Source organism: Haematobia irritans, chromosome 3, assembly GCF_050003625.1.
Source record: "Haematobia irritans isolate KBUSLIRL chromosome 3, ASM5000362v1, whole genome shotgun sequence".
In the NCBI taxonomy this organism is placed as follows: domain Eukaryota; kingdom Metazoa; phylum Arthropoda; class Insecta; order Diptera; family Muscidae; genus Haematobia; species Haematobia irritans.
Window position 1 is genome coordinate 211,889,764 of NC_134399.1, and position 12,568 is coordinate 211,902,331.

Genomic DNA, 12,568 nt, shown 5'->3' on the forward strand with positions numbered 1-12,568 from the left:
CGATGACGTAGTGCCTACGGTGTTTGTGTACGGGGATGACGATGGTGTCGGGCCGACGGTGTTCGTGGACGGGGTTGACGATGGTGTTGGACCGATGGTGTTCGTGAACGGATGACGATGGTGTCGGCCCGATGGTGTTCGGGAAACGGGGATGACGATGACGTAGTGCCTACGGTGTTTGTGTTCAATCACGAAATTAATCGAATTTTACTGAAGGAATGTTGGCTGGTGGGCTGTATGGTGGTGAGGACAGGTGCGATCCTGACGGGTGGCGATGATGATGCTGAAACGGTTCGACGTTGACTGGTGACGAAGGTGAAACGGTGCGATGCTGATGATGCCGGCCGATGGTGCTCGTACACGGGGGTAGCTGTGGTGTCGGCTCACTGGTGTTCGGGAAACGGGGATGACGATGACGTAGTGCCTACGGTGTTTGTGTACGGGGATGACGATGGTGTCGGGCCGATGGTGTTCGTGTACGGGGTTGACGATGGTGTCGGGTCGATGGTTCTCGTGAACGGATGACGATGGTGTCGGCCCGATGGTGTTCGGGAAACGGGGATGACGATGACGTAGTGCCTACGGTGTTTGTGTACGGGGATGACGATGGTGTCGGGCCGACGGTGTTCGTGGACGGGGTTGACGATGGTGTTGGGCCGATGGTGTTCGTGAACGGATGACGATGGTGTCGGCCCGATGGTGTTTGTGTACGGGTATAACGATGATGTCGGGCTGATGGTGCTCGTGAACGGGGATGACGATGATGTCGGTGTTCGTGTACGGGGATGACGATGGTGTCGGTCTGATGGTGTTCGTGAACGGATGACGATGTTGTTCCTCTACGGGGATGATGATGATGTCAAGCCAATGGTGCTCGCTAACGGATGACGATAGTGTCGGACCAGCTGGTGCTCGTGATGGTGTCGTGTCGGTTTCTGTAACGAGAAGAGAGACAGGAGAGGGTTCGGCTATACTAGCACTTGAGTGATGAGAACGAATCGCGTAAGCGGACGAACCGCGTTAAGGGGAGGGGTGCTAGTATAGCCTGGTGAGAAAGAGGGGATGGGAGAAGGTGGTTTACTACAAAGGTAGGATGTCAACTAATCGCCTTAGGTATGGTCGGGATGCAAACGAATCGCGTTAAGATGAATCGGATGCTGCTATCGGAAGTTCGACTGCGGTCGGTGCCACTCGCTTTAGTACTCGTCAAGCTTCGGTTGATTCATACCATCGCCCCAACAAACCCGCATTCTCAAGTCGGTAGTGACCGCAACCAAATGGGAATTCTAAACATATTACTTTATTAAAGTTGAATGGTGGAAGGAACTTACCTTCAGTATCCTTCATACTTCACCCAAGTAATGATAGCAATGTGTACGATGACGCAGAGCACAGTGGTACGAAGGGGAAAAATGGGGGTAATTAAATTAAAAACAAGTATATACGGCCGTAAGTTCAGCCAGACCGAATCTTATGTACCCTCCACCATGGATTGCGTAGAAACTTCTACGAAAGACTGTCATCCACAATCGAATTGAAATGGACCAATTTTTGTGTGATTGAGGATCGATTTATCTGAGGGCTATACATAACTATAGACCGATATGGACCTAGTTAGGCATGGTTGTTAACGGCCATATACTAGAACAATGTACCAAATTTCAACTCGGATGAAATTTGCTTCTCCAAGATGCTCCAAAACCAAATCTCGGGAACGGTTTATATGGCGGCTATACATGATTATGGACTAATATGGACCACTTTTGGCATGGTTGTTAAATATCATATACTACCACCACGTACCAAATTTCAACCAGATCGGATGAATTTTGCTTCTCCAAAAGGCACAGGAGGTCAAATCTGGGGGCTATATATGTTCAGCGTTGCCAATTTAACTTTTTTCCCGCTAGATTTGGCTTTTTTTGAAGACGTTTAGCGGGAAAAAATGCATTTAGCTGTTAGCTTTTTTTCGGGCTTTTTTCATGCCCCTTTTAGCTATTTTTGGCTTTTTTATTTTCGACATGTTCCTATTGAAATATGGATAAAACTTCGTTTTTATCTAAGCCTTGCTGTCAGAATAAGGTTTTCCACATATTTCAATTCCTTATATAAACTGTCAGTAAATTATTAGGAATATTAGCATTTGACTCGTTTATTATGATATAACTAAATTAAAATAGTAGATGTGAATTGCTTTGTACATTGAAAAAATATTGTTGTGAGGCCAAAGATTTCATTTCCTTAAAATACGAACGCGAATTTTGGTTATAATAGCATTTGTGAATTTCTCTTATATAAACTGTTTTCCTTGTCCAATAGCCGATAAATTCTTTTTATCCTTATAGTTAAGTGATTCAACTTAAAAATGGGTATCTTTTCATGAAAGAAGGCTAGGGTCAATTCTAAAAAATTCTTAAAATTAATGAAATAGTCTTTAAATTTGTGGAGTTTTTGTATCTTGACCACAAACCAAAATAGCGTTCAAAAATAGAAGAGGTTTTTCAACATTTTATTTTAAAAACGTATACATAGAATAATTTCTACTTAAAGTCGAGTCTGAATTTGGAAATTTAAGTTGTCGTTAGCACGTTTTTAAAGCACTGTGATAGCTCATGAAGAAAAAGCTGAAAAAAACGAATATTTTAATTCAAATTTGACTCGGAATCAATACCAAAATCATTAGTGTACAAAATCTTTGGAACCGAATATAGAAATAATTAAGGAAATAAAGTTTTGAATGTGGTATTATTTTTTTAACATCAAAAAATGCAATGAAAAAATTCGTTGTGATAGGATCAAAACAAATCTGCTATATATTAATGGAATGGATTTACATTTACGAAAATTGGACAACAATAGGTTTGTATGGGAAATTTTCGAATAAAAGTTATTCAATATAAACTTGCAAGACAGTTAGAATGGGTTTTATTCTCTTGGGTAAAATTAGGAGAAGTGTTCACGTTCACGAATTTATCATTAATTCAGTTAAAACGAAATATATTGATATTTTCTAATGCAGTTCTATGTGACATTATGCAATATATCGCACATTGGACTTGTTGATGATTAACCAGCTGGCAATTGCAAGTTTACTGGGAAAAATGTTTTTACTAGGAAATATAAACGAAGGACTTCCAGTAAAAATTTGTGATAGTAATCAAAATGTATCGAGTACGCAAACAGAGCTAATATGACTTAAATTTTCTTACAGTCTCACAGAAATTGAATTAAAATGAATACAATTAAAATAATATGCATTTTAAGTGAAATAAAGCCTTTAAGTTTGTTAAATATCAGTCAAAAATGTGACTTTTGATACAAAAAATTTTAGCTTTTTTTCTAGCTATTTTTTAAAATTTTTTAGCTTTTTTTGGCTAGTTTTTTGGACAAATCTAGCGGTTTTTTGTGAAACAATTCTGGCAACGCTGTATATGTTGTTGTTGTTGTAACAGTTTATTGTGATTTCATCCATTTTTATGTTATACACTTTGGTAGTTCAGCTTGTGGCCAGATCGAGGAACTCTGCGAGTAAGATGGGATGCGTCCAGAGTGACCTGGCGGTAAGTCGGGTTGGTTTAGCTGGACAAGAGAAAAGATGACGCGTGTCGTGTGGCTCTTGGTAGCAAATTGGACATACGTCAGCTACGCTGCTATCAATCACTGATAAATAGGAATTGAGGCGGCTGCACTTGCCTGATCTTAACTGGGCTAAAACTACCCTAGTCTGCCGTGGGAGGTCTCTTTCCTCCGGTGCTATGGGCGGTGGACGGACTCCGAGAACAGGATTAACCTTGTAGCTTCTCACCGCTTCAGCTACAGTATCCTCATGAATCCTGTTCAAACCTGCTTGATCTAGATGTTCTCTTTTGCAGCGCTGGATCTCGCGCTCTAGATGATGTATATCAACCCTTACGTTCCTGGGTGGTGGTTGTGCAACCCAGTAGTTGTGTCTTCGCACAGGGATGATCTTTGTCTCCACATAAAGGTGATCCAGGGGCGTGCTGCGGAGACACCCAGTCGCAGTTCTAAGGGCAGCGTTCTGACAGGTTTGTATGTTATTCCACTGCGTATCACTAGTTTGCGGTGTCCACACTGGCGCTGCATAATTTATCACCGACCGGCCAATTGCCTTATTGGTAGTTAACAAGGTTTCTTTGTCCGCACCCCAAGTACTGCCAGCAAGTGACTTGAGGACCTTGTTTCTACCACGGAACTTATTACAAATTGCAGTGTCATGGGCAGACGACCTGAAAAGGCTGTCGAATGTGACCCCAAGAATCTTGGGGTAATTTGTGGTCGGAATTATTTCGCCATCGACACTAATATTCAACTGCCTGCGCACTTCTGCCATCCATGTAGTGAATAGTGTGGCTGAGGATTTGGTGGGCGATATCCTCATGGACTGATATGAACCAATTCCTGCATGGTTGGTGGATACCACATACTAACATCACGTACCAAATTGCAAACGTATCGGATGAATTTTGTGCTTCCAAGAGGCTCCGGAGGTCAAATTTGGGGATCGGTTTATATGGGAGCTATATATAATTATTGACCGATTAAGACCAATTTTTGCATGGGTGTTTGATGCCATATATTAACATCACGTACCAAATATCAACTAAATCAGATGAATTTTGGTCTTCCAAGAGGCTCCGGAGGTTAAATCTGCAGAACGGTTTATATGGGGACCATTAGAGACCATATAATAACACCATATACCAAATTTCAGCCGGATCGGATGAAATTTGTATCTCTTAGAGGCTCCGCAAGACAAATCGGGGGATCGGTTGATATGGGGGCTATATATAATTATGGACCGATGGGGACCAATTTTTGCATGGCCATTAGACACCATATAATAACACCATATACCACATTTCAGCTGGAACGGATGAAATTTGTTTCTCTTAGAGGCTCCGCAAGCCAAATCGGGGGATCGGTTGATATGGGGGCTATATATAATTATGGACCGATGGGGACCAATTTTTGCATGGTTGTTAGAGACTATATACTTACACCATGTACCAAATTTAAGCCGGATCGGATGAAATTTGCTTCTCTTAGAGGCTCCGCAAGCCAAATCGGGGGATCGGTTTATATGGGGGCTATATGTAATTATGGACCGATGTGAACCAATTTTTGCATGGTTGTTAGAGACCATATACTAACACCATGTACCAAATTTCAGCCTGATCGTATGAAATTTGTTTCTCTTAGAGGCTCCGCAAGCCAAATCGGGGGATCGGTTTATATGGGGGCTATATATAATTATGGACCAACGTGGACCAATTTGTCCGTGGCTATTAGAGACTATATACTTACACCATGTACCAAATTTCAGCCGGATCGGATGAAATTTGCTGCTCTTAGAGGCCTCGCCAGCCAAATCGGGGGATCGGTATATATGGGGGCTATATATAATTATGGACCGATGTGGACCAATTTTTGCACAGTTGTTAGAGTCCATATACTAACACCATGTACCAAATTTCAGCCGGATCGGATGAAATTTGCTTCTTTTAGAGGCTCCGCAAGCCAAATCGGGAGATCGGTTTATATGGGGGCTATATGTAATTATGGACCGATGTGGACCAATTTTTGCATGGTTGTTAGAGACCATATACTAACACCATGTACCGGATCGGATGAAATTTGCTTCTCTTAGAGCAATCGCAAGCCAAATTTGGGGGTCCGTTTATATGGGGGCTATACGTAAAGGTGGACCGATATGGACCAATTTTTGCATGGTTGTTAGAGACCGTATACCAACACCATGTACCAAATTTCTGGCGGATCGGATGAAATATGCTTCTCTTAGAGGCCCCGCAAGCCAAAGGAACCAAAAATGGAATATTTCCATCCTATGACAAGCCCATATAAAATTCATTGGAGACGATCCAGTTTGCACTACTTCCGGATCACAATTTGGGGATCCAAACTACTTTTTTGGAAGCTCTTTTTTTGCTGGGTAGCATAGAACCCAATAAACTTGTTATGGTTAATTTTGATTGTTTTTGATTCCACAAAATTTTTTAACTAAAACAAAAATTACTCAAATTAAATGAATTGTATCAATTAACAGTTTAAATTTATTTTATTAATTGACGTTAGTGATACTGTTATTTCTACGATAGAAGAAATTTCAATTAAAAACTAATTAGAGTAATTAATTTCAAACAAAAAAATTTTTTCTGTGTATATACAGTTACTTCTTTGCATGCAGTTATACATGTTTCTCAGAAAATACCTTTCTGTCCTATTTAGTTATTTGATTTTAATAGTTTATCTTATTTTATAACAACTTTTGGAAATTAATTGCAGCCATTTGGATGGTACTCCACCAAAAAATACGTATACGACCCGTTGTGCATAACAAAAAATTAAACTTTCATTACTTACGCTAATATCAAAATTAGCGGCACGTTTCTATTCAATTTCAGGTTTTATGAAGAAGTTTTTGGGGGATTGTCTACAGAGAAACTGACCACAGCTACACATTAATGATGAATGAGAGTTTAATCTATACTCTGTGATTGACTCGAGGGTGAAAGAGAGGCTGAGATACAGTTTTTTGAATATTATTCGGTCTTTGGTTCACAAGTAGACAACGACAACGATGAGTATTCTCGTATCAGCCAAAATAAAGATTTCAGTTGTTTGAGAGCCGCATAGATGAACGGTTGTGATTTGTGCGGTATTGGCTTTTGTTCGCGGTTTTATTGAAATCTACGGTCTATATACCTTTGTCGGTTTCATGAATAAGTATTGGTGCGGTTAAGGTTTTTGAAAATCCCGGATAGTAAATTCTAAAGAATTGCAAATAAAAGTAATTAAACAATATTTATTAAATAATTTTTCTATATAAATTGTGCATAAGTTTTTATTAAGCCTCGGTTTATGTGTTTCTTTGTTTGTTTGTGTGTTTGAGAGAATGAGAGAGTTTAATGCTTATATTACATGGCTAATCTATTAACGATAATGTTTATGACGATAATGTTGTGGCTTTGATTCTTGTTGTTGTTGTTTTCAAAAAAACAAAAACAAATACAATATTATCGATGATTTTATTGTTGTTGTTATTGTCAAGATCATCTATCTAATCAGTAGAATGACACTAATAGTATATACTACAACAACTAAAACAACTTCTATTAGACGTCAGTTGTTAAAATCTTCTTCATCTTCAATGAATGAGTGAATGGGAGTATGAGAGGCTATTTGTGTATATGTGTGTATATGTGCGTGTGTATTTTTTTTTGTAATCGAACTGGGGGATTTTATATTTCACAGATAATCAAAACATTGTTTCATTTTATTTATTTATTTTTTGACGTGTTCTATATAGTTTAAAGAATAAAAACAAAAAATCTAGTGTAAAAAGATTATTAAACAAAATGAAAAGAGCCCCACTGCAGACAAAAGTCATCATCATCATCATGAATAATAATGACATGATAATCTAGAAATTCAATTTAACACAAAAACAAAAAAACGCAAATTTATGAACCAGATTTCAAAAAATCCAATACGCCAGAAATCATATGAAATACGGACCTGTTGCTGTTGCTTATCTCTCTTTCTTAAAGTAAAATTCAATTAAAATAAAACACGATTTATTTTTTTATTCAATTCACTCAAACTCACTTGTGTGCAAAATTGGCTATAAAGGTTCCAATCTGTGTGTATTTAAGTGTATATATGGGAGTGTATGTGTGCTAAATTGTCAATTGCAAAAATCAGAACAAACAAAATGATAAACAAACTTCAGAGTCTGGATTTAAACCGTTAAACCAAACCAGCACCGGTCTTTCGATCGTTTAAATTAAAACTAATTTACATAAATAAACAAAGTTTTCTTATTTGTATCTCTAACAATATGGTGTTGCTGGTATTATTTTTATATTTTATTTTATTTGCAAAACAATGTTTTTGGTTTAAATGTTTTACATGTTAGTAAAGTATGATGACGCAGATTCTTGTAAAAAGATATTTGTCATAATTGGACAAAAAAAAAAAAAAATATTAAAAAAACATGCAAAAAAAATAGGAAGTTCTTCTCAAGGCACAGCTTTAAAAGAACTTCAAAAAATACCCTCCCAAAGATGTTCTTTATATTAACTGCACAGGAAGTTAATTTGAGTCATTTTTTATAACTAGCTTTTTTCATATTTTTAATGGGAAATTAATTTTTTTATTTATTTTTTTTTATATTTCTAATAGGTTAAAAACAGGTTAAGAATAAAATGGTACAAATTTTTAAAATTTTGCCGAAAAAAAATGCTTTCAAGAAAAATTACAAATTTGGGAAAATGTTTAATGTCAAACGTCCCAGACAAGCGTTATAATGCATTAAAAATCATAAAAAATTATCAAAATTATTTATTTGTCAAAATATCACAAAATTTCTTAATTCAAATCCAAAACACTGAATTCGCCCACACCTTAAGAAGTGATACAAATTCAGTGCAGCGGCTGTTGAAATGGTGGACATCCGTCCTATGACAACCCAGCAAAAACAATTTGAGGTTCTTCTAAAGGCACAACTTTAAAAGCACTTCCAAAAATGTCCTCCTAAAGATGTTCTTTATTTTAACTGCACAGGAAGTTCGTTTGAGTCAATTTTTTAATAACTCGCTTTTTTCATACTTTTAATGCAAAATTTAAATTTTGTTGTTTCAAATAGGTAAAAAACCGAGTAAGAATTAATAAAATGGTACAAATTATTTAAATTTTGCCGAAAAAAATGCTAAATCATTTCTAGAAAAATTGCAAATTTTTGAAAATATTTGCTGTTAAACGTTCCAGACATGCGATATGATGCATTAAAAATCATAAAAAAAATTTAATTAATTATTTGCAAAATATCCCAAAATTTCTTTATTCACATACAAAACATTGAATTCGGATCACACCTTAAGAAGTGATGCAAATTCAGTGCAACGGCTGTTGAAATGATGGACATCCATCCTATGACAATCCCATGTTAAATTCATCGCTTCTGCGCCAATTTTGCACCACTTCCGAATCTAAAAATAACATTTTCACTACTTTTTTGGCGACGCTTTTTTTGCTGGGAAGCCCATGCTAAATTCATCGCTTCTGCGTCAATTTAGTACCACTTCCGCATTCAAAAAGAACATTTTCACTACTTTTTTGGCGACGCTTTTTTTTTTTGCTGGGATTCTCTTATGCGTTAGTTCATATTGAACTTCCCAGCAAAAAAAGAGCTTCCAAAAAAGTAGCTTGGATCCCCAATTTGTTATCCGGAAGTACTGCAAACTTGGATCATCTCCAATGAATTTTACATGGGCTTGCCGCAGGACGGAAGTACTCCATTTTTGGATCCTTTGCATTGCTGTAGAAGTGGTGCCTTGGAAGTTCATTTGGATGGAGAAAAACAAATATCATTCATATCATATCATTCATCAATATTTGGATATGCGGAAGCTCTGTGCGAAATGGGTGCCGCGCGAGCTCACATTTGACCAAAAACAACAATGTGTTGATGATTCTGAGCGGTGTTTGCAGCTGTTAACTCGTAAGACACCCGAGTTTTTCCGTCGATATGTGACAATGGATGAAACATGGCTCCATCACTACACTCCTGAGTCCAATCGACAGTCGGCTGAGTGGACAGTGACCGGTGAACCGTCTCCGAAGCGTGGAAGGACTCAAAAGTTCGCTGGCAAAGTAAAGGCCTCTGTTTTTTGGGATGTGCATGGAATAATTTTTATCGAATATCTTGAGAAGGGAAAAACCATTAACAGTGACTATTATATGGCGTTATTGGAGCGTTTGGAGGTCGAAATCGCGGCAAAACGGCCCCATATGAAGAAGAAAAAAGTGTTGTTCCACACAGACAACGCACCGTGGCACAAGTCATTGAGAACGATGGCAAAAATTCATGAATTGGGCTTCGAATTGCTTCCCCACCCACCGTATTCTCCAGATCTAGCCCCCAGCGACTTTTTCTTGTTCTCAGACATCAAAAGGATGGTCGCAGGAAAAAATTTGGCTGCAATGAAGAGGTGATCACAGAAACTGAGGCCTATTTTGAGGCAAAACCGAAGGAGTACTACCAAAATGGTATCAAAAAATTGGAAGGTCGTTATAATCGTTGTATCGCTCTTGAAGGGAACTATGTTGAATAATAAAAACGAAAAAATGTGTTTTTCTTTGTTAGGCCGGGGACTTATCAGCCATATTTTGTTTGGACAGCTTTTGGAAATATGCTTGAAGCAGAATGTATTAGGGAGATGTTACAAAAGCGATTTTTGGAGATGTACCTAAAAGTCCGGTATGGCTCATTTTCAATATCATTTGATCGTTTTTCATATATCGTTTGAATGCGATTGATTGAGGAATCTCCAAAACATGCATTCTGAATACATCAATCCCTTCTTCGGGTGTCGAAAAACGTTGATCTTTCATTTGATTTTTTACGTACGGGAATAAAAATAAGACATTCGGTGCCAATTCAGGACTATTCGTCGAATGACCCAACCTGATTTCTTGGAAGACAACAAATGGATGTGATCCACACTGAATTGACTGAGTTGATCTATTGCATAAGGTTCATTTTTTTTCGAAGAAAAGTCCGATCATTTGTTTGGAAGTGCTTCGTGCGCGCGCATCTTTGTTGGATTTGGGTCATTTTGAAACGCCCTTACGGATTGAGAAACAAATCTTTTGACGGTTAACCCTCTAATGCCCCATTTTTTTTTGTCAGCTGATTAAATATTCAATGTTAACGACACAAAAGCAAGAAAACTAATGGTCATTTTCATGTAGCTTCGTTAGACTTTAACTCCCAGTTAACAGAAAGTAAAATGGATATATCTTCTCTCGGGTTTATTTTAACTGAAAAATTTTTAGCAGTTAAGTTTCTAACTGGCATATGGTATATATAGCCAATATGGCAGATATGTCCATAGTACGGTTTAAAAGTTCGTTAGCTAACGTACCACTAACGGAGCTTCATGATTTTCAGGGGGTAATCAAGAAAATTCTATACGGTAAAATTCAGTATATGTTGCAAAGGCTCTTGAACAGGTTCAACTAAGTTTTCTTTTATATTATTCTTTTTTGTTGTCTTATGGTATGTTTTACTAAAAGCTTTCTTATTTAATGAAGCCCGCCTAAAGGCGGGATTGGGCATTAGATGGTTAAATGTTCATGCAATGTTGAATATATGTCTCAATCTCACGATTGCAATATAAGTTGGTGCACAGTATCAATCGTTGCCGGATGTTGGACGACTTGTACGATATTCGTCTTGGAGTGAACTACCACCTCGCTTGAATGTCGATAACCATTGATGCTTGATGGATCTTCAAGGTCAAAAATTGAATTAAGTTCATCCATGCACTGTTGTTAAGATAGTAAATCGTTTAAGTTGCTGTAAACAACACATAACATTTTGTCCAGCGTTGCCATAACGAAATTTTATTTTGGACCATATTTTTTCCAAAATCGGACCAAAGGAAGGAAAATGCCTTAAAAAGTATTTTATTTGTTGTATATAGTGCTTTTATTAAAAAAATTAAGTAATCCAGAACGGACTGATATGATTTACCAAAGCGGTCGACATGACTTTTCAACTTTTTCAATATTTGAAAAAACTTGACTTTTTGAAAAGGTCGAATTTTAAAGTCAATTTAAGTTGACATCAAAAGTCGAAATTCAATATTATAAAAATTTGACTTAAATAACGACTTAAGGTAGGTAGTTAAAGACCACAAAAGTCACGCGTTTGGTTTAGTTATATTGGCATTGTCCCATGAAGATACCCCCGGTTATACTTCTTGAGAGAATACAATAGATCTTCGAATTTTCGTCCAATTAGCTGTAGTGTTGTTTTGCACTAGGGGTTTTTCCCCGGGAACGGGATCCCGGGAATTCGCCATTTTTTCGCTCCTTAACATTGGAACACAATGTTAGTAAAAAACAAGTAAGGAACGTCTAAAGTCTGGCGGGGCCGACTATATTACACCCTGCACCACTTTGTAGATCTAAATTTTCGATACCATATCACATCCGTCAAATGTGTTAAGGGCTATATACAAAGGTTTATCCGAAATACATACATTTAAATATCAATCGATCTGGACAGAATTTGATAGACTTGTACAAAATCTATACTCAAAATTTAAGTCGGCTAATGCACTAGGGTGGAACATAATGTTAGTAAAAAATATGGGAAACATTTAAATCTGAAGCAATTTTAAGGCAACTTCGCAAAAGTTTATTTATGATTTATCGCTCGATATATATGTATTAGAAGTTTAGGAAAATTAGAGTCATTTTTACAACTTTTCGACTAAGCAGTGGCGATTTTACAAGGAAAATTTTGGTATTTTGACCATTTTTGTCGAAATCAGAAAAATATATATATGGTAGCTATATCTAAATCTGAACCGATTTCAACCAAATTTGGCACGCATAGCTACAATTCTAATTCTACTCCCTGTGCAAAATTTCAACTAAATCGGAGTTAAAAATTGGCCTCTGTGGTCATATGAGTGTAAATCTGGCAAAAGCTATATATGAGAGCTATATCTAAATC

At 37.3% G+C, this 12,568-nt stretch overlaps 1 protein-coding gene across 1 annotated transcript in view; it reads left to right on the top strand.

Annotated features, from left to right (window-relative positions):
* Positions 1-6,644: 6,644 nt before the first annotated feature.
* The window catches only part of LOC142231979 (uncharacterized), a 31,913-nt gene continuing 25,989 nt past the window's right edge, over positions 6,645-12,568 (top strand). Inside the window, exon 1 of the mRNA XM_075302656.1 lies at positions 6,645-6,829. The gene's annotated coding sequence lies outside the window, so the exon portion shown is untranslated. The remainder of the gene's footprint in view (positions 6,830-12,568) is intronic.